Source organism: Maylandia zebra, linkage group LG3 (genome assembly GCF_041146795.1).
Source record: "Maylandia zebra isolate NMK-2024a linkage group LG3, Mzebra_GT3a, whole genome shotgun sequence".
NCBI classification, from domain to species: Eukaryota; Metazoa; Chordata; class Actinopteri; order Cichliformes; family Cichlidae; genus Maylandia; species Maylandia zebra.
Genome location: NC_135169.1, coordinates 52,153,127 through 52,172,822, shown reverse-complemented (window position 1 = coordinate 52,172,822; position 19,696 = coordinate 52,153,127). Strand labels below are relative to the sequence as shown.

The following is a 19,696-nucleotide window of genomic DNA, read 5'->3' as shown; positions in this document are numbered from 1 at the left end:
CAACTAATGCCCTGGTGTGGTGTAGGTGGCCTCAGCCAGCAGCCACAGGCCCTGGTGTGGTGTAAGTGGCCTCAATAGCAACTAATGCCCTGGTGTGGTGTAAGTGGCCTCATCCAGCAGCCACAGGCCCTGGTGTGGTGTAAGTGGCCTGAGCAAGAGCCACAGACCCTGGTGTGGTGTAATTGGCCTCAATAGCAACTAAGGCCCTGGTGTGGTGTAGGTGGCCTCAGCCAGCAGCCACAGGCCCTGGTGTGGTGTAAGTGGCCTCAGCCAGCAGCCACAGGCCCTGATGTGGTGTAAGTGGCCCCAGCCGGTCACTCAGGCCCTGGTGTGGTGTAGGTGGCATCAGCTAGCAGCACAAGACATTGGAAAACAGCCAAAAGCAATGTCGTTAATGTGCCCTCATTAATGGGCAGCTGCTTTTGGTCTTTTAATACACCCCTTCTCTGGATCAAAAGCGGTTCAATGACATGAAAATGAAAGGCTTACAGCACCAGGTATTCCCAGGCATACTCCCATCCAAGTACTACCCAAGCCCAGCCCTGCTTAGCTTCCGAGATCAGACGAGGTCGGGCGTGCTCAGGGTGGTATGGCCGTAAGCTGCTGGCCCCAGCACAATGTCTCAATTTATGGATTCAACTGATTAGGTGGCAAGTACCTGAAGTTACGAAGACAATCCTTTAACCATACCTGCATGTTTGCATAATACCCTAACCCAAAGGCTCAGTTTAGCATTTATCTAACAGCACAGGCCCTGGATTGTTGAAGATGGCCTCAGGAACCAGCACAGGGCCTGGTGTGTTGTACATGGCCACAGCTAGCAGCACAGGGCCTGGTTTGGTGAAGATGGCCTCGGCCAGAAGCGCAGGGCCTGGTGTGATATGAGTGGCCTGAGCAAGAGCCACAGGCCCTGGTGTGGTGTAAGTGGCCTGAGCAAGAGCCACAGGCCCTGGTGTGGTGTAAGTGCCCTCAGCCAGCAGCCACAGGCACTGGTGTGGTGTAAGTGACCTCAGCCAGCAGCCACAGGCCCTGGTGTGATGTGAGTGGCCTGAGCAAGAGCCACAGGCCCTGGTGTGGTGTAAGTGGCCTCAGCCAGAAGCCACAGGCACTGGTGTGGTGTAAGTGGCCTCAGCCAGCAGCCACAGGCCCTGGTGTGGTGTAAGTGGCCTCAGCCAGCAGCCACAGGCCCTGGTGTGGTGTAAGTGGCCTCAGCCAGCAGCCACAGGCCCTGGTGTGGTGTAAGTGGCCTCAGCCAGAGCCACAGGCCCTGGTGTGGTGTAAGTGGCCTGAGCAAGAGCCACAGACCCTGGTGTGGTGTAATTGGCCTCAATAGCAACTAATGCCCTGGTGTGGTGTAGGTGGCCTCAGCCAGCAGCCACAGGCCCTGGTGTGGTGTAAGTGGCCTCAGCCAGCAGCCACAGGCCCTGGTGTGGTGTAAGTGGCCTGAGCAAGAGCCACAGACCCTGGTGTGGTGTAATTGGCCTCAATAGCAACTAAGGCCCTGGTGTGGTGTAGGTGGCCTCAGCCAGCAGCCACAGGCCCTGGTGTGGTGTAAGTGGCCTCAGCCAGCAGCCACAGGCCCTGGTGTGGTGTAAGTGGCCTCAGCCAGCAGCCACAGGCCCTGATGTGGTGTAAGTGGCCCCAGCCGGTCACTCAGGCCCTGGTGTGGTGTAGGTGGCATCAGCTAGCAGCACAAGACATTGGAAAACAGCCAAAAGCAATGTCGTTAATGTGCCCTCATTAATGGGCAGCTGCTTTTGGTCTTTTAATACACCCCTTCTCTGGATCAAAAGCGGTTCAATGACATGAAAATGAAAGGCTTACAGCACCAGGTATTCCCAGGTAGTCTCCCATCCAAGTACTAACCAAGCCCAGCCCTGCTTAGCTTCCGAGATCAGACGAGGTCGGGCGTGCTCAGGGTGGTATGGCCGTAAGCTGCTGGCCCCAGCACAATGTCTCAATTTATGGATTCAACTGATTAGGTGGCAAGTACCTGAAGTTACGAAAACAATCCTTTAACCATACCTGCATGTTTGCATAATACCCTAACCCAATGGCTCAGTTTAGCATTTATCTAACAGCACAGACCCTGGATTGTTGAAGATGGCCTCAGGAACCAGCACAGGGCCTGGTTTGGTGAAGATGGCCTCGCCCAGAAGCGCAGGGCCTGGTGTGATGTGAGTGGCCTGAGCAAGAGCCACAGGCCTTGGTGTGGTGTAAGTGGCCTCAGCCAGAAGCCACAGGCACTGGTGTGGTGTAAGTGCCCTCAGCCAGCAGCCACAGGCCCTGGTGTGGTGTAATTGGCCTCAATAGCAACTAAGGCCCTGGTGTGGTGTATGTGGCCTCAGCCAGCAGCCACAGGCCCTTGTGTGGTGTACATGGCCACAGCCAGCAGCCACAGGCCCTGGTGTGGTGTAAGTGGCCTCAATAGCAACTAAGGCCGTGGTGTGGTGTAAGTGGCCTCAGCCAGCAGCCACAGGCCTTGGTGTGGTGTAAGTCGCCTCATCCAGCAGCCACAGGCCCTGGTGTGGTGTAAGTGGCCTCAGCCAGCAGCCACAGGCCCTGGTGTGGTGTAAGTGGCCTCAGCCAGTGCCAGAGGCCCTGGTGTGGTGTAATTGGCCTCAATAGCAACTAAGGCCCTGGTGTGGTGTATGTGGCCTCAGCCAGCAGCCACAGGCCCTGGTGTGGTGTAAGTGGCCTCAGAAGCAAATAAGGCCGTGGTGTGGTGTAAGTGGCCTCAGCCAGAGCCACAGGCCCTGGTGTGGTGTAAGTGGCCTGAGCAAGAGCCACAGGCCCTGGTGTGGTGTAAGTGGTCTCAACCAGCAGCCACAGGCCCTTGTGTGGTGTAAGTGGCCTCAGCCAGCAGCCACAGGCCCTGGTGTGGTGTAAGTGGCCTGAGCAAGAGCCACAGACCCTGGTGTGGTGTAATTGGCCTCAATAGCAACTAAGGCCCTGGTGTGGTGTAAGTGGCCTCAGCCAGCAGCCACAGGCCTTGGTGTGGTGTAAGTGGCCTCAGCCAGAGCCACAGGCCCTGATATGGTGTAAGTGGCCCCAGCCGGTCACTCAGGCCCTGGTGTGGTGTAGGTGGCATCAGCTAGCAGCACAAGACATTGGAAAACAGCCAAAAGCAATGTCGTTAATGTGCCCTCATTAATGGGCAGCTGCTTTTGGTCTTTTAATACACCCCTTCTCTGGATCAAAAGCGGTTCAATGACATGAAAATGAAAGGCTTACAGCACCAGGTATTCCAAGGAAGTCTCCCATCCAAGTACTAACCAAGCCCAGCCCTGCTTAGCTTCCGAGATCAGATGAGGTCAGGCGTGCTCAGGGTGGTATGGCCGTAAGCTGCTGGCTCCAGCACAATGTCTCAATTTATGGATTCAAGTAATTAGGTGGCAAGTACCTGAAGTTACGAAGACAATCCTATAACCATACCTGCATGTTTGCATAATACCCTAACCCAAAGGGTCAGTTTAGCATTTATCCAACAGCACAGGCCCTGGATTGTTGAAGATGGCCTCAGGAACCAGAACAGGGCCTGGTGTGTTGTACATGGCCACAGCTAGCAGCACAGGGCCTGGTTTGGTGAAGATGGCCTCGGCCAGAAGCACAGGCCCTGGTGTGATATGAGTGGCCTGAGCAAGAGCCACAGGCCCTGGTGTGGTGTAATTGGCCTCAATAGCAACTAAGGCCCTGGTGTGGTGTAAGTGGCCTCAGCCAGAGCCACAGGCCCTTGTGTGGTGTAAGTGGCCTCAGCCAGAGCCACAGGCCATGGTGTGGTGTAAGTGGCCTCAATAGCAACTAAGGCCCTGGTGTGGTGTAAGTGGCCTCAGCCAGAGCCACAGGCCCTGGTGTGGTGTAAGTGGCCTGAGCAAGAGCCACAGACCCTGGTGTGGTGTACATGGCCTCAATAGCAACTAATGCCCTGGTGTGGTGTAAGTGGCCTCAGCCAGCAGCCACAGGCCCTGGTGTGGTGTAAGTGGCCTCAGCCAGCAGCCACAGGCCTTGGTGTGGTGTAAGTGGCCTCAATAGCAACTAAGGCCGTGGTGTGGTGTAAGTGGCCTCAGCAAGAGTCACAGACCCTGGTGTGGTGTAATTGGCCTCAATAGCAACTAATGCCCTGGTGTGGTGTAGGTGGCCTCAGCCAGCAGCCACAGGCCCTGGTGTGGTGTAAGTGGCCTCAGAAGCAAATAAGGCCCTGGTGTGGTGTAAGTGGCCTCAATAGCAACTAAGGCCCTGGTGTGGTGTAAGTGGCCTCAGCCAGCAGCACAGGGCCTGGTGTGTTGTACATGGCCACAGCAAGCAGCACTGGGCCAGGTTTGGTGAAGATGGCCTTGGCCAGAAGCACAGGGTCTGGTGTGATATGAGTGGCCTGAGCAAGAGCCACAGGCCCTGGTGTGGTGTAGGTGGCCTCAGCCAGCAGCCACAGGCCCTTGTGTGGTGTAAGTGGCCTCAGCCAGCAGCCACAGGCCCTGGTGTGGTGTAAGTGGCCTCAGCCAGCAGCCACAGGCCCTTGTGTGGTGTAAGTGGCCTCAGCCAGCAGCCACAGGCCCTGGTGTGGTTTAAGTGGCCTCAGCCAGCAGCCACAGGCCCTGGTGTGGTGTAAGTGGCCTCAGCCAGCAGCCACAGGCCCTGGTGTGGTGTAAGTGGCCTCAGCCAGCAGCCACAGGCCCTGGTGTGGTGTAAGTGGCCTCAGCCAGCAGCCACAGGCCCTGGTGTGGTGTAAGTGGCCTCAGCCAGAGCCACAGGCCCTGATGTGGTGTAAGTGGCCCCAGCCGGTCACTCAGGCCCTGGTGTGGTGTAGGTGGCATCAGCTAGCAGCACAAGACATTGGAAAAGAGCCAAAAGCAATGTCGTTAATGTGCCCTCATTAATGGGCAGCTGCTTTTGGTCTTTTAATACACCCCTTCTCTGGATCAAAAGCGGTTCAATGACATGAAAATCAAAGGCTTACAGCACCAGGTATTCCCAGGCAGTCTCCCATCCAAGTACTAACCAAGCCCAGCCCTGCTTAGCTTCCGAGATCAGACGAGGTCGGGCGTGCTCAGGGTGGTATGGCCGTAAGCTGCTGGCCCCAGCACAATGTCTCAATTTATGGATTCAACTGATTAGGTGGCAAGTACCTGAAGTTACGAAGACAATCCTTTAACCATACCTGCATGTTTGCATAATACCCTAACCCAAAGGCTCAGTTTAGCATTTATCTAACAGCACAGACCCTGGATTGTTGAAGATGGCCTCAGGAACCAGCACAGGGCCTGGTGTGTTGTACATGGCCACAGCTAGCAGCACAGGGCCTGGTTTGGTGAAGATGGCCTCGGCCAGAAGCACAGGGCCTGGTGTGATGTGAGTGGCCTGAGCAAGAGCCACAGGCCTTGGTGTGGTGTAAGTGGCCTCAGCCAGAAGCCACAGGCACTGGTGTGGTGTAAGTGCCCTCAGCCAGCAGCCACAGGCCCTGGTGTGGTGTAAGTGGCCTCAGCCAGCAGCCACAGGCCCTGGTGTGGTGTAAGTGGCCTCAGCCAGCAGCCACAGGCCCTGGTGTGGTGTAAGTGGCCTCAGCCAGTGCCACAGGCCCTGGTGTGGTGTAAGTGGCCTGAGCAAGAGTCACAGACCCTGGTGTGGTGTAATTGGCCTCAATAGCAACTAAGGCCCTGGTGTGGTGTAAGTGGCCTCAGCCAGAAGCCACAGGCACTGGTGTGGTGTAAGTGGCCTCAGCCAGCAGCCACAGGCCCTGGTGTGGTGTAAGTGGCCTCAGCCAGCAGCCACAGGCCCTGGTGTGGTGTAAGTGGCCTCAGCCAGAGCCACAGGCCCTGGTGTGGTGTAAGTGGCCTCAGCCAGTGCCACAGGCCCTGGTGTGGTGTAATTGGCCTCAATAGCAACTAATGCCCTGGTGTGGTGTAGGTGGCCTCAGCCAGCAGCCACAGGCCCTGGTGTGGTGTAAGTGGCCTCAATAGCAACTAATGCCCTGGTGTGGTGTAAGTGGCCTCAGCCAGCAGCCACAGGCCCTGGTGTGGTGTAAGTGGCCTGAGCAAGAGCCACAGACCATGGTGTGGTGTAATTGGCCTCAATAGCAACTAAGGCCCTGGTGTGGTGTAAGTGGCCTCAATAGCAACTAAGGCCCTGGTGTGGTGTATGTGGCCTCAGCCAGCAGCCACAGGCCCTGGTGTGGTGTAAGTGGCCTCAGAAGCAAATAAGGCCGTGGTGTGGTGTATGTGGCCTCAGCCAGCAGCCACAGGCCCTGGTGTGGTGTAAGTGGCCTCAATAGCAACTAAGGCCGTGGTGTGGTGTAAGTGGCCTCAGCCAGCAGCCACAGGCCCTGGTGTGGTGTAAGTGGCCTGAGCAAGAGCCACAGGCCCTGGTGTGGTGTAAGTGGCCTCAATAGCAACTAAGGCCCTGGTGTGGTGTATGTGGCCTCAGCCAGCAGCCACAGGCCCTGGTGTGGTGTAAGTGGCCTCAATAGCAACTAAGGCCCTGGTGTGGTGTAGGTGGCCTCAGCCAGCAGCCACAGGCCCTGGTGTGGTGTAAGTGGCCTCAGCCAGCAGCCACAGGCCGTGGTGTGGTGTAAGTGGCCTCAGCCAGAGCCACAGGCCCTGATGTGGTGTAAGTGGCCCCAGCCGGTCACTCAGGCCCTGGTGTGGTGTAGGTGGCATCAGCTAGCAGCACAAGACATTGGAAAACAGCCAAAAGCAATGTCGTTAATGTGCCCTCATTAATGGGCAGCTGCTTTTGGTCTTTTAATACACCCCTTCTCTGGATCAAAAGCGGTTCAATGACATGAAAATGAAAGGCTTACAGCACCAGGTATTCCCAGGCAGTCTCCCATCCAAGTACTAACCAAGCCCAGCCCTGCTTAGCTTCCTAGATCAGACGAGGTCGGGCGTGCGCAGGGTGGTATGGCCGTAAGCTGCTAGCCCCAGCACAATGTCTCAATTTATGGATTCAACTGATTAGGTGGCAAGTACCTGAAGTTACGAAGACAATCCTATAACCATACATGCATGTTTGCATAATACCATAACCCAAAGGCTCAGTTTGGCATTTATCTAACAGCACAGGCCCTGGATTGTTGAAGATGGCCTCTGGAACCAGCACAGGGCCTGGTGTGTTGTACATGGCCACAGCAAGCAGCACAGGGCCAGGTTTGGTGAAGATGGCCTCGGCCAGAAGCACAGGGTCTGGTGTGATATGAGTGGCCTGAGCAAGAGCCACAGGCCCTGGTGTGGTGTAGGTGGCCTCAGCCAGCAGCCACAGGCCCTTGTGCGGTGTAAGTGGCCTCAGCCAGCAGCCACAGGCCCTGGTGTGGTGTAAGTGGCCTCAGCCAGAAGCCACAGGCACTGGTGTGGTGTAAGTGCCCTCAGCCAGCAGCCACAGGCCCTGGTGTGGTGTAAGTGACCTCAGCCAGCAGCCACAGGTCCTGGTGTGGTGTAAGTGGCCTCAGCCAGCAGCCACAGGCCCTGGTGTGGTGTAAGTGGACTCAGCCAGTGCCACAGGCCCTGGTGTGGTGTAAGTGGCCTGAGCAAGAGTCACAGACCCTGGTGTGGTGTAATTGGCCTCAATAGCAACTAATGCCCTGGTGTGGTGTAAGTGACCTCAGCCAGCAGCCACAGGCCCTGGTGTGGTGTAAGTGGCCTCAGCCAGCAGCCACAGGCCCTGGTGTGGTGTAAGTGGCCTGAGCAAGAGTCACAGACCTTGGTGTGGTGTAATTGGCCTCAATAGCAACTAATGCCCTGGTGTGGTGTAAGTGACCTCAGCCAGCAGCCACAGGCACTGGTGTGGTGTAACTGCCCTCAGCCAGCAGCCACAGGCCCTGGTGTGGTGTAAGTGGCCTCAGCCAGCAGCCACAGGCCCTGGTGTGGTGTAAGTGGCCTCAGCCAGCAGCCACAGGCCCTGGTGTGGTGTAAGTGGCCTGAGCAAGAGCCACAGGCCCTGGTGTGGTGTAAGTGGCCTCAGCCAGAAGCCACAGGCACTGGTGTGGTGTAAGTGCCCTCAGCCAGCAGCCACAGGCCCTGGTGTGGTGTAAGTGACCTCAGCCAGAGCCACAGGCCCTGGTGTGGTGTAAGTGGCCTCAGCCAGCAGCCACAGGCCCTGGTGTGGTGTAAGTGGCCTCAGCCAGTGCCACAGGCCCTGGTGTGGTCTAAGTGGCCTGAGCAAGAGTCACAGACCCTGGTGTGGTGTAATTGGCCTCAATAGCAACTAATGCCCTGGTGTGGTGTAGGTGGCCTCAGCCAGCAGCCACAGGCCCTGGTGTGGTGTAAGTGGCCTCAGCCAGTGCCACAGGCCCTGGTGTGGTGTAAGTGGCCTGAGCAAGAGCCACAGACCCTGGTGTGGTGTAATTGGCCTCAATAGCAAATAATGCCCTGGTGTGGTGTAAGTGGCCTCAGCCAGCAGCCACAGGCCCTGGTGTGGTGTAAGTGGCCTCAGCCAGAGCCACAGGCCCTGATGTGGTGTAAGTGGCCCCAGCCGGTCACTCAGGCCCTGGTGTGGTGTAGGTGGCATCAGCTAGCAGCACAAGACATTGGAAAAGAGCCAAAAGCAATGTCGTTAATGTGCCCTCATTAATGGGCAGCTGCTTTTGGTCTTTTAATACACCCCTTCTCTGGATCAAAAGCGGTTCAATGACATGAAAATGAAAGGCTTACAGCACCAGGTATTCCAAGGAAGTCTCCCATCCAAGTACTAACCAAGCCCAGCACTGCTTAGCTTCCGAGATCAGACGTGGTCGGGCATGCTCATGGTGGTATGGCCGTAAGCTGCTGGCCACAGCACAATGTCTCAATTTATGGATTCAACTGATTAGGTGGCAAGTACCTGAAGTTACGAAGACAATCCTATAACCATACCTGCATGTTTGCATAATACCCTAACCCAAAGGCTCGGTTTAGCATTTATCCAACAGCACAGGCCCTGGATTGTTGAAGATGGCCTCAGGAACCAGAACAGGGCCTGGTGTGTTGTACATGGCCACAGCTAGCAGCACAGGGCCTGGTTTGGTGAAGATGGCCTCGGCCAGAAGCACAGGGCCTGGTGTGATATGAGTGGCCTGAGCAAGAGCCACAGGCCCTGGTGTGGAGTAAGTGGCCTGAGCAAGAGCCACAGGCCCTGGTGTGGTGTAATTGGCCTCAATAGCAACTAAGGCCCTGGTGTGGTGTAAGTGGCCTCAGAAGCAAATAAGGCCGTGGTGTGGTGTATGTGGCCTCAGCCAGGAGCCACAGGCCCTGGTGTGGTGTAAGTGGCCTCAATAGCAACTAAGGCCCTGGTGTGGTGTAAGTGGCCTCAGCCAGCAGCCACAGGCCTTGGTGTGGTGTAAGTCGCCTCAGCCAGAAGCCACAGGCACTGGTGTGGTGTAAGTGGCCTCAGCCAGCAGCCACAGGCCCTGGTGTGGTGTAAGTGGCCTCAGCCAGCAGCCACAGGCCCTGGTGTGGTGTAAGTGGCCTCAGCCAGCAGCCACAGGCCCTGGTGTGGTGTAAGTGGCCTGAGCAAGAGTCACAGACCCTTGTGTGGTGTAATTGGCCTCAATAGCAACTAATGCACTGGTGTGGTGTAAGTGGCCTCAGCCAGCAGCCACAGGCCCTGGTGTGGTGTAAGTGGCCTCAGCCAGTGCCACAGGCCCTGGTGTGGTGTAAGTGGCCTGAGCAAGGGCCACAGACCCTGGTGTGGTGTAATTGGCCTCAATAGCAACTAATGCCCTGGTGTGGTGTAAGTGGCCTCAGCCAGCAGCCACAGGCCCTGGTGTGGTGTAAGTGGCCTCAGCCAGCAGCCACAGGCCCTGATGTGGTGTAAGTGGCCCCAGCCGGTCACTCAGGCCCTGGTGTGGTGTAGGTGGCATCAGCTAGCAGCACAAGACATTGGAAAACAGCCAAAAGCAATGTCGTTAATGTGCCCTCATTAATGGGCAGCTGCTTTTGGTCTTTTAATACACCCCTTCTCTGGATCAAAAGCGGTTCAATGACATGAAAATGAAAGGCTTACAGCACCAGGTATTCCAAGGAAGTCTCCCATCCAAGTACTAACCAAGCCCAGCCCTGCTTAGCTTCCGAGATCAGACGAGGTCGGGCGTGCTCAGGGTGGTATGGCCGTAAGCTGCTGGCCCCAGCACAATGTCTCAATTTATGGATTCAAGTGATTAGGTGGCAAGTACCTGAAGTTACGAAGACAATCCTATAACCATACCTGCATGTTTGCATAATACCCTAACCCAAAGGCTCAGTTTAGCATTTATCCAACAGCACAGGCCCTGGATTGTTGAAGATGGCCTCAAGAACCAGAACAGGGCCTGGTGTGTTGTACATGGCCACAGCTAGCAGCACAGGGCCTGGTTTGGTGAAGATGGCCTCGGCCAGAAGCACAGGGCCTGGTGTGATATGAGTGGCCTGAGCAAGAGCCACAGGCCCTGGTGTGGAGTAAGTGGCCTGAGCAAGAGCCACAGGCCCTGGTGTGGTGTAAGTGGCCTGAGCAAGAGCAACAGGCCCTGGTGTGGTGTAATTGGCCTCAATAGCAACTAAGGCCCTGGTGTGGTGTATGTGGCCTCAGCCAGCAGCCACAGGCCCTGGTGTGGTGTAAGTGGCCTCAGAAGCAAATAAGGCCGTGGTGTGGTGTATGTGGCCTCAGCCAGCAGCCACAGGCCCTGGTGTGGTGTAAGTGGCCTCAATAGCAACTAAGGCCCTGGTGTGGTGTAAGTGGCCTCAGCCAGCAGCCACAGGCCTTGGTGTGGTGTAAGTGGCCTCATCCAGCAGCCACAGACCCTGGTGTGGTGTAAGTGGCCTCAGCCAGAGCCACAGGCCCTGGTGTGGTGTAATTGGCCTCAATAGCAACTAATGCCCTGGTGTGGTGTAAGTGGCCTCAGCCAGCAGCCACAGGCCCTGATGTGGTGTAAGTGGCCGCAGCCGGTCACTCAGGCCCTGGTGTGGTGTAGGTGGCATCAGCTAGCAGCACAAGACATTGGAAAAGAGCCAAAAGCAATGTCGTTAATGTGCCCTCATTAATGGGCAGCTGCTTTTGGTCTTTTAATACACCCCTTCTCTGGATCAAAAGCGGTTCAATGACATGAAAATGAAAGGCTTACAGCACCAGGTATTCCAAGGAAGTCTCCCATCCAAGTACTAACCAAGCCCAGCCCTGCTTAGCTTCCGAGATCAGACGAGGTCGGGCGTGCTCAGGGTGGTATGGCCGTAAGCTGCTGGCCCCAGCACAATGTCTCAATTTATGGATTCAACTGATTAGGTGGCAAGTACCTGAAGTTACGAAGACAATCCTATAACCATACCTGCATGTTTGCATAATACCCTAACCCAAAGGCTCAGTTTGGCATTTATCTAACAGCACAGGCCCTGGATTGTTGAAGATGGCCTCAGGAACCAGCACAGGGCCTGGTGTGTTGTACATGGCCACAGCAAGCAGCACAGGGCCAGGTTTGGTGAAGATGGCCTCGGCCAGAAGCACAGGGTCTGGTGTGATATGAGTGGCCTGAGCAACAGCCACAGGCCCTGGTATGTTGTAAGTGGCCTCAGCCAGCAGCCACAGGCCCTGGTGTGGTGTGGGTGGCCTCAGCCAGCAGCCACAGGCCCTTGTGTGGTGTAAGTGGCCTCAGCCAGCAGCCACAGGCCCTGGTGTGGTGTAAGTGGCCTCAGCCAGTGCCACAGGCCCTGGTGTGGTGTAATTGGCCTCAATAGCAACTAAGGCCCTGGTGTGGTGTAGGTGGCCTCAGCCAGCAGCCACAGGCCCTGGTGTGGTGTAAGTGGCCTCAATAGCAACTAATGCCCTGGTGTGGTGTAAGTGGCCTCAGCCAGCAGCCACAGGCCCTGGTGTGGTGTAATTGGCCTCAATAGCAACTAAGGCCCTGGTGTGGTGTAGGTGGCCTCAGCCAGCAGCCACAGGCCCTGGTGTGGTGTAAGTGGCCTCAGCCAGAGCCACAGGCCCTGATGTGGTGTAAGTGGCCCCAGCCGGTCACTCAGGCCCTGGTGTGGTGTAGGTGGCATCAGCTAGCAGCACAAGACATTGGAAAACAGCCAAAAGCAGTGTCGTTAATGTGCCCTCATTAATGGGCAGCTGCTTTTGGTCTTTTAATACACCCCTTCTCTGGATCAAAAGCGGTTCAATGACATGAAAATGAAAGGCTTACAGTACCAGGTATTCCCAGGCAGTCTCCCATCCAAGTACTAACCAAGCCCAGCCCTTCTTAGCTTCCGAGATCAGACGAGGTCGGGCGTGCTCAGGGTGGTATGGCCGTAAGCTGCTGGCCCCAGCACAATGTCTCAATTTATGGATTCAACTGATTAGGTGGCAAGTACCTGAAGTTACGAAGACAATCCTATAACCATACCTGCATGTTTGCATAATACCCTAACCCAAAGGCTCAGTTTGGCATTTATCTAACAGCACAGGCCCTGGATTGTTGAAGATGGCCTCAGGAACCAGCACAGGGCCTGGTGTGTTGTACATGGCCACAGCAAGCAGCACAGGGCCAGGTTTGGTGAAGATGGCCTCGGCCAGAAGCACAGGGTCTGGTGTGATATGAGTGGCCTGAGCAAGAGCCACAGGCCCTGGTGTGGTGTAAGTGGCCTCAGCCAGCAGCCACAGGCCCTGGTGTGGTGTGGGTGGCCTCAGCCAGCAGCCACAGGCCCTTGTGTGGTGTAAGTGGCCTCAGCCAGCAGCCACAGGCCCTGGTGTGGTGTAAGTGGCCTCAGCCAGTGCCACAGGCCCTGGTGTGGTGTAAGTGGCCTCAGCCAGCAGCCACAGGCCCTGGTGTGGTGTAATTGGCCTCAATAGCAACTAAGGCCCTGGTGTTGTGTATGTGGCCTCAGCCAGCAGCCACAGGCCCTGGTGTGGTGTAAGTGGCCTCAATAGCAACTAATGCCCTGGTGTGGTGTAAGTGGCCTCAGCCAGCAGCCACAGGCACTGGTGTGGTGTAAGTGCCCTCAGCCAGCAGCCACAGGCCCTGGTGTGGTGTAAGTGGCCTCAGCCAGAGCCACAGGCCCTGGTGTGGTGTAAGTGGCCTCAGCCAGAAGCCACAGGCACTGGTGTGGTGTAAGTGCCCTCAGCCAGCAGCCACAGGCCCTGGTGTGGTGTAAGTGGCCTCAGCCAGCAGCCACAGGCCCTGGTGTGGTGTAAGTGGCCTCAGCCAGTGCCACAGGCCCTGGTGTGGTGTAAGTGGCCTGAGCAAGAGCCACAGACCCTGGTGTGGTGTAATTGGCCTCAATAGCAACTAATGCCCTGGTGTGGTGTAAGTGGCCTCAGCCAGCAGCCACAGGCCCTGGTGTGGTGTAAGTGGCCTCAGCCAGCAGCCACAGGCCCTGATGTGGTGTAAGTGGCCCCAGCCGGTCACTCAGGCCCTGGTGTGGTGTAAGTGGCCTCAGAAGCAAATAAGGCCGTGGTGTGGTGTAAGTGGCCTCAGCCAGAGCCACAGGCCCTGGTGTGGTGTAAGTGGCCTCAATAGCAACTAAGGCCCTGGTGTGGTGTAAGTGGCCTCATCCAGCAGCCACAGGCCTTGGTGTGGTGTAAGTCGCCTCATCCAGCAGCCACAGGCCCTGGTGTGGTGTAAGTGGCCTCAATAGCAAGTAAGGCCCTGGTGTGGTGTAGGTGGCCTCAGCCAGCAGCCACAGGCCCTGGTGTGGTGTAAGTGGCCTCAGCCAGCAACCACAGGCCCTGATGTGGTGTAAGTGGCCCCAGCCGGTCACTCAGGCCCTGGTGTGGTGTAAGTGGCATCAGCTAGCAGCACAAGACATTGGAAAACAGCCAAAAGCAATGTCGTTAATGTGCCCTCATTAATGGGCAGCTGCTTTTGGTCTTTTAATACACCCCTTCTCTGGATCAAAAGCGGTTCAATGACATGAAAATGAAAGGCTTACAGCACCAGGTATTCCAAGGAAGTCTCCCATCCAAGTACTAACCAAGCCCAGCCCTGCTTAGCTTCCGAGATCAGACGAGGTCGGGCGTGCTCAGGGTGGTATGGCCGTAAGCTGCTGGCCCCAGCACAATGTCTCAATTTATGGATTCAACTGATTAGGTGGCAAGTACCTGAAGTTACGAAGACAATCCTATAACCATACCTGCATGTTTGCATAATACCCTAACCCAAAGGCTCAGTTTAGCATTTATCCAACAGCACAGGCCCTGGATTGTTGAAGATGGCCTCAGGAACCAGAACAGGGCCTGGTGTGTTGTACATGGCCACAGCTAGCAGCACAGGGCCTGGTTTGGTGAAGATGGCCTCGGCCAGAAGCACAGGGCCTGGTGTGATATGAGTGGCCTGAGCAAGAGCCACAGGCCCTGGTGTGGAGTAAGTGGCCTGAGCAAGAGCCACAGGCCCTGGTGTGGTGTAAGTGGCCTGAGCAAGAGCAACAGGCCCTGGTGTGGTGTAATTGGCCTCAATAGCAACTAAGGCCCTGGTGTGGTGTATGTGGCCTCAGCCAGCAGCCACAGGCCCTGGTGTGGTGTAAGTGGCCTCAGAAGCAAATAAGGCCGTGGTGTTGTGTATGTGGCCTCAGCCAGCAGCCACAGGCCCTTGGTGTGGTGTAAGTGGCCTCAGCCAGCAGCCACAGGCCCTGGTGTGGTGTGGGTGGCCTCAGCCAGCAGCCACAGGCCCTTGGTGTGGTGTAAGTCGCCTCATCCAGCAGCCACAGGCCCTGATGTGGTGTAAGTGGCCTCAGCCAGAGCCACAGGCCCTGGTGTGGTGTAAGTGGCCTCAGCCAGAGCCACAGGGTCTGGTGTGATATGAGTGGCCTGAGCAAGAGCCACAGGCCCTGGTGTGGTGTAAGTGGCCTCAGCCAGCAGCCACAGGCCCTGGTGTGGTGTGGGTGGCCTCAGCCAGCAGCCACAGGCCCTTGGTGTGGTGTAAGTCGCCTCATCCAGCAGCCACAGGCCCTGATGTGGTGTAAGTGGCCTCAGCCAGAGCCACAGGCCCTGGTGTGGTGTAAGTGGCCTCAGCCAGAGCCACAGGCCCTGATGTGGTGTAAGTGGCCCCAGCCGGTCACTCAGGCCCTGGTGTGGTGTAGGTGGCATCAGCTAGCAGCACAAGACATTGGAAAACAGCCAAAAGCAGTGTCGTTAATGTGCCCTCATTAATGGGCAGCTGCTTTTGGTCTTTTAATACACCCCTTCTCTGGATCAAAAGCGGTTCAATGACATGAAAATGAAAGGCTTACAGCACCAGGTATTCCCAGGCAGTCTCCCATCCAAGTACTAACCAAGCCCAGCCCTTCTTAGCTTCCGAGATCAGACGAGGTCGGGCGTGCTCAGGGTGGTATGGCCGTAAGCTGCTGGCCCCAGCACAATGTCTCAATTTATGGATTCAACTGATTAGGTGGCAAGTACCTGGAGTTACGAAGACAATCCTATAACCATACCTGCATGTTTGCATAATACCCTAACCCAAAGGCTCAGTTTAGCATTTATCCAACAGCACAGGCCCTGGATTGTTGAAGATGGCCTCAGGAACCAGAACAGGGCCTGGTGTGTTGTACATGGTCACAGCTAGCAGCACAGGGCCTGGTTTGGTGAAGATGGCCTCGGCCAGAAGCACAGGGCCTGGTGTGATATGAGTGGCCTGAGCAAGAGCCACAGGCCCTGGTGTGGAGTAAGTGGCCTGAGCAAGAGCCACAGGCCCTGGTGTGGTGTAAGTGGCCTGAGCAAGAGCCACAGGCCCTGGTGTGGTGTAATTGGCCTCAATAGCAACTAAGGCCCTGGTGTGGTGTAAGTGGCCTCAGCCAGAGCCACAGGCCCTGGTGTGGTGTAAGTGGCCTCAGAACCAGCAGCCACAGGCCCTGGTGTGGTGTAAGTGGCCTCAGCCAGCAGCCACAGGCCCTGGTGTGGTGTAAGTGGCCTCAGCCAGCAGCCACAGGCCCTGGTGTGGTGTAAGTGGCCTCAGCCAGAGCCACAGGCCCTGGTGTGGTGTAAGTGGCCTCAGCCAGTGCCACAGGCCCTGGTGTGGTGTAAGTGGCCTGAGCAAGAGCCACAGACCCTGGTGTGGTGTAATTGGCCTCAATAGCAACTAATGCCCTGGTGTGGTGTAGGTGGCCTCAGCCAGCAGCCACAGGCCCTGGTGTGGTGTAAGTGGCCTCAATAGCAACTAATGCCCTGGTGTGGTGTAAGTGGCCTCAGCCAGCAGCCACAGGCCCTGGTGTGGTGTAAGTGGCCTGAGCAAGAGCCACAGACCCTGGTGTGGTGTAATTGGCCTCAATAGCAACTAAGGCCCTGGTGTGGTGTAGGTGGCCTCAGCCAGCAGCCACAGGCCCTGGTGTGGTGTAAGTGGCCTCAGCCAGCAGCCACAGGCCCTGGTGTGGTGTAAGTGGCCTCAGCCAGCAGCCACAGGCCCTGGTGTGGTGTAAGTGGCCTGAGCAAGAGCCACAGACCCTGGTGTGGTGTAGGTGGCATCAGCTAGCAGCACAAGACATTGGAAAAGAGCCAAAAGCAATGTCGTTAATGTGCCCTCATTAATGGGCAGCTGCTTTTGGTCTTTTAATACACCCCTTCTCTGGATCAAAAGCGGTTCAATGACATGAAAATGAAAGGCTTACAGCACCAGGTATTCCAAGGAAGTCTCCCATCCAAGTACTAACCAAGCCCAGCACTGCTTAGCTTCCGAGATCAGACGTGGTCGGGCATGCTCATGGTGGTATGGCCGTAAGCTGCTGGCCACAGCACAATGTCTCAATTTATGGATTCAACTGATTAGGTGGCAAGTACCTGAAGTTACGAAGACAATCCTATAACCATACCTGCATGTTTGCATAATACCCTAACCCAAAGGCTCGGTTTAGCATTTATCCAACAGCACAGGCCCTGGATTGTTGAAGATGGCCTCAGGAACCAGAACAGGGCCTGGTGTGTTGTACATGGCCACAGCTAGCAGCACAGGGCCTGGTTTGGTGAAGATGGCCTCGGCCAGAAGCACAGGGCCTGGTGTGATATGAGTGGCCTGAGCAAGAGCCACAGGCCCTGGTGTGGAGTAAGTGGCCTGAGCAAGAGCCACAGGCCCTGGTGTGGTGTAATTGGCCTCAATAGCAACTAAGGCCCTGGTGTGGTGTAAGTGGCCTCAGAAGCAAATAAGGCCGTGGTGTGGTGTATGTGGCCTCAGCCAGGAGCCACAGGCCCTGGTGTGGTGTAAGTGGCCTCAATAGCAACTAAGGCCCTGGTGTGGTGTAAGTGGCCTCAGCCAGCAGCCACAGGCCTTGGTGTGGTGTAAGTCGCCTCAGCCAGAAGCCACAGGCACTGGTGTGGTGTAAGTGGCCTCAGCCAGCAGCCACAGGCCCTGGTGTGGTGTAAGTGGCCTCAGCCAGCAGCCACAGGCCCTGGTGTGGTGTAAGTGGCCTCAGCCAGCAGCCACAGGCCCTGGTGTGGTGTAAGTGGCCTGAGCAAGAGTCACAGACCCTTGTGTGGTGTAATTGGCCTCAATAGCAACTAATGCACTGGTGTGGTGTAAGTGGCCTCAGTCAGCAGCCACAGGCCCTGGTGTGGTGTAAGTGGCCTCAGCCAGTGCCACAGGCCCTGGTGTGGTGTAAGTGGCCTGAGCAAGAGCCACAGACCCTGGTGTGGTGTAATTGGCCTCAATAGCAACTAATGCCCTGGTGTGGTGTAAGTGGCCTCAGCCAGCAGCCACAGGCCCTGGTGTGGTGTAAGTGGCCTCAGCCAGCAGCCACAGGCCCTGATGTGGTGTAAGTGGCCCCAGCCGGTCACTCAGGCCCTGGTGTGGTGTAGGTGGCATCAGCTAGCAGCACAAGACATTGGAAAACAGCCAAAAGCAATGTCGTTAATGTGCCCTCATTAATGGGCAGCTGCTTTTGGTCTTTTAATACACCCCTTCTCTGGATCAAAAGCGGTTCAATGACATGAAAATGAAAGGCTTACAGCACCAGGTATTCCAAGGAAGTCTCCCATCCAAGTACTAACCAAGCCCAGCCCTGCTTAGCTTCCGAGATCAGACGAGGTCGGGCGTGCTCAGGGTGGTATGGCCGTAAGCTGCTGGCCCCAGCACAATGTCTCAATTTATGGATTCAAGTGATTAGGTGGCAAGTACCTGAAGTTACGAAGACAATCCTATAACCATACCTGCATGTTTGCATAATACCCTAACCCAAAGGCTCAGTTTAGCATTTATCCAACAGCACAGGCCCTGGATTGTTGAAGATGGCCTCAGGAACCAGAACAGGGCCTGGTGTGTTGTACATGGCCACAGCTAGCAGCACAGGGCCTGGTTTGGTGAAGATGGCCTCGGCCAGAAGCACAGGGCCTGGTGTGATATGAGTGGCCTGAGCAAGAGCCACAGGCCCTGGTGTGGAGTAAGTGGCCTGAGCAAGAGCCACAGGCCCTGGTGTGGTGTAAGTGGCCTGAGCAAGAGCAACAGGCCCTGGTGTGGTGTAATTGGCCTCAATAGCAACTAAGGCCCTGGTGTGGTGTATGTGGCCTCAGCCAGCAGCCACAGGCCCTGGTGTGGTGTAAGTGGCCTCAGAAGCAAATAAGGCCGTGGTGTGGTGTATGTGGCCTCAGCCAGCAGCCACAGGCCCTGGTGTGGTGTAAGTGGCCTCAATAGCAACTAAGGCCCTGGTGTGGTGTAAGTGGCCTCAGCCAGCAGCCACAGGCCTTGGTGTGGTGTAAGTGGCCTCATCCAGCAGCCACAGACCCTGGTGTGGTGTAAGTGGCCTCAGCCAGAGCCACAGGCCCTGGTGTGGTGTAATTGGCCTCAATAGCAACTAATGCCCTGGTGTGGTGTAAGTGGCCTCAGCCAGCAGCCACAGGCCCTGATGTGGTGTAAGTGGCCGCAGCCGGTCACTCAGGCCCTGGTGTGGTGTAGGTGGCATCAGCTAGCAGCACAAGACATTGGAAAACAGCCAAAAGCAATGTCGTTAATGTGCCCTCATTAATGGGCAGCTGCTTTTGGTCTTTTAATACACCCCTTCTCTGGATCAAAAGCGGTTCAATGACATGAAAATGAAAGGCTTACAGCACCAGGTATTCCCAGGTAGTCTCCCATCCAAGTACTAACCAAGCCCAGCCCTTCTTAGCTTCCGAGATCAGACGAGGTCGGGCGTGCTCAGGGTGGTATGGCCGTAAGCTGCTGGCCCCAGCACAATGTCTCAATTTATGGATTCAACTGATTAGGTGGCAAGTACCTGGAGTTACGAAGACAATCCTATAACCATACCTGCATGTTTGCATAATACCCTAACCCAAAGGCTCAGTTTAGCATTTATCCAACAGCACAGGCCCTGGATTGTTGAAGATGGCCTCAGGAACCAGAACAGGGCCTGGTGTGTTGTACATGGTCACAGCTAGCAGCACAGGGCCTGGTTTGGTGAAGATGGCCTCGGCCAGAAGCACAGGGCCTGGTGTGATATGAGTGGCCTGAGCAAGAGCCACAGGCCCTGGTGTGGAGTAAGTGGCCTGAGCAAGAGCCACAGGCCCTGGTGTGGTGTAAGTGGCCTGAGCAAGAGCCACAGGCCCTGGTGTGGTGTAATTGGCCTCAATAGCAACTAAGGCCCTGGTGTGGTGTAAGTGGCCTCAGCCAGAGCCACAGGCCCTGGTGTGGTGTAAGTGGCCTCAGAACCAGCAGCCACAGGCCCTGGTGTGGTGTAAGTGGCCTCAGCCAGCAGCCACAGGCCCTGGTGTGGTGTAAGTGGCCTCAGCCAGCAGCCACAGGCCCTGGTGTGGTGTAAGTGGCCTCAGCCAGAGCCACAGGCCCTGGTGTGGTGTAAGTGGCCTCAGC

At 56.3% G+C, this 19,696-nt stretch overlaps 12 non-coding genes and 2 pseudogenes across 12 annotated transcripts; all 14 read right to left on the bottom strand.

The window, feature by feature from the left end:
- Positions 1 to 482: 482 nt before the first annotated feature.
- On the bottom strand, positions 483 to 601 carry LOC143417489 (5S ribosomal RNA). Its single transcript, XR_013097711.1, has one exon. It is a non-coding gene; the product is annotated as a 5S ribosomal RNA (ribosomal RNA).
- A 1,216-nt stretch (positions 602 to 1,817) lies between these two features.
- Positions 1,818 to 1,936, bottom strand: LOC143417446 (5S ribosomal RNA). Its single transcript, XR_013097667.1, has one exon. It is a non-coding gene; the product is annotated as a 5S ribosomal RNA (ribosomal RNA).
- A 1,291-nt stretch (positions 1,937 to 3,227) lies between these two features.
- On the bottom strand, positions 3,228 to 3,346 carry LOC143417301 (5S ribosomal RNA). Its single transcript, XR_013097521.1, has one exon. It is a non-coding gene; the product is annotated as a 5S ribosomal RNA (ribosomal RNA).
- A 1,601-nt stretch (positions 3,347 to 4,947) lies between these two features.
- Positions 4,948 to 5,066, bottom strand: LOC143417740 (5S ribosomal RNA). The gene has a single exon (XR_013097888.1). It is a non-coding gene; the product is annotated as a 5S ribosomal RNA (ribosomal RNA).
- A 1,720-nt stretch (positions 5,067 to 6,786) lies between these two features.
- LOC143417500 (5S ribosomal RNA) lies at positions 6,787 to 6,905 on the bottom strand. The gene has a single exon (XR_013097722.1). It is a non-coding gene; the product is annotated as a 5S ribosomal RNA (ribosomal RNA).
- A 1,727-nt stretch (positions 6,906 to 8,632) lies between these two features.
- Positions 8,633 to 8,751, bottom strand: LOC143417561 (5S ribosomal RNA; annotated as a pseudogene).
- Positions 8,752 to 9,962: 1,211 nt separating this feature from the next.
- LOC143418004 (5S ribosomal RNA) lies at positions 9,963 to 10,081 on the bottom strand. The gene has a single exon (XR_013098152.1). It is a non-coding gene; the product is annotated as a 5S ribosomal RNA (ribosomal RNA).
- A 974-nt stretch (positions 10,082 to 11,055) lies between these two features.
- Positions 11,056 to 11,174, bottom strand: LOC143418003 (5S ribosomal RNA). The gene has a single exon (XR_013098151.1). It is a non-coding gene; the product is annotated as a 5S ribosomal RNA (ribosomal RNA).
- A 937-nt stretch (positions 11,175 to 12,111) lies between these two features.
- On the bottom strand, positions 12,112 to 12,230 carry LOC143417479 (5S ribosomal RNA). Its single transcript, XR_013097701.1, has one exon. It is a non-coding gene; the product is annotated as a 5S ribosomal RNA (ribosomal RNA).
- A 1,607-nt stretch (positions 12,231 to 13,837) lies between these two features.
- On the bottom strand, positions 13,838 to 13,956 carry LOC143418002 (5S ribosomal RNA). Its single transcript, XR_013098150.1, has one exon. It is a non-coding gene; the product is annotated as a 5S ribosomal RNA (ribosomal RNA).
- Positions 13,957 to 15,133: 1,177 nt separating this feature from the next.
- On the bottom strand, positions 15,134 to 15,252 carry LOC143417327 (5S ribosomal RNA). The gene has a single exon (XR_013097548.1). It is a non-coding gene; the product is annotated as a 5S ribosomal RNA (ribosomal RNA).
- A 1,252-nt stretch (positions 15,253 to 16,504) lies between these two features.
- LOC143417560 (5S ribosomal RNA) lies at positions 16,505 to 16,623 on the bottom strand (annotated as a pseudogene).
- Positions 16,624 to 17,834: 1,211 nt separating this feature from the next.
- Positions 17,835 to 17,953, bottom strand: LOC143418000 (5S ribosomal RNA). Its single transcript, XR_013098148.1, has one exon. It is a non-coding gene; the product is annotated as a 5S ribosomal RNA (ribosomal RNA).
- Positions 17,954 to 18,927: 974 nt separating this feature from the next.
- Positions 18,928 to 19,046, bottom strand: LOC143417315 (5S ribosomal RNA). The gene has a single exon (XR_013097535.1). It is a non-coding gene; the product is annotated as a 5S ribosomal RNA (ribosomal RNA).
- Positions 19,047 to 19,696: the final 650 nt, after the last annotated feature.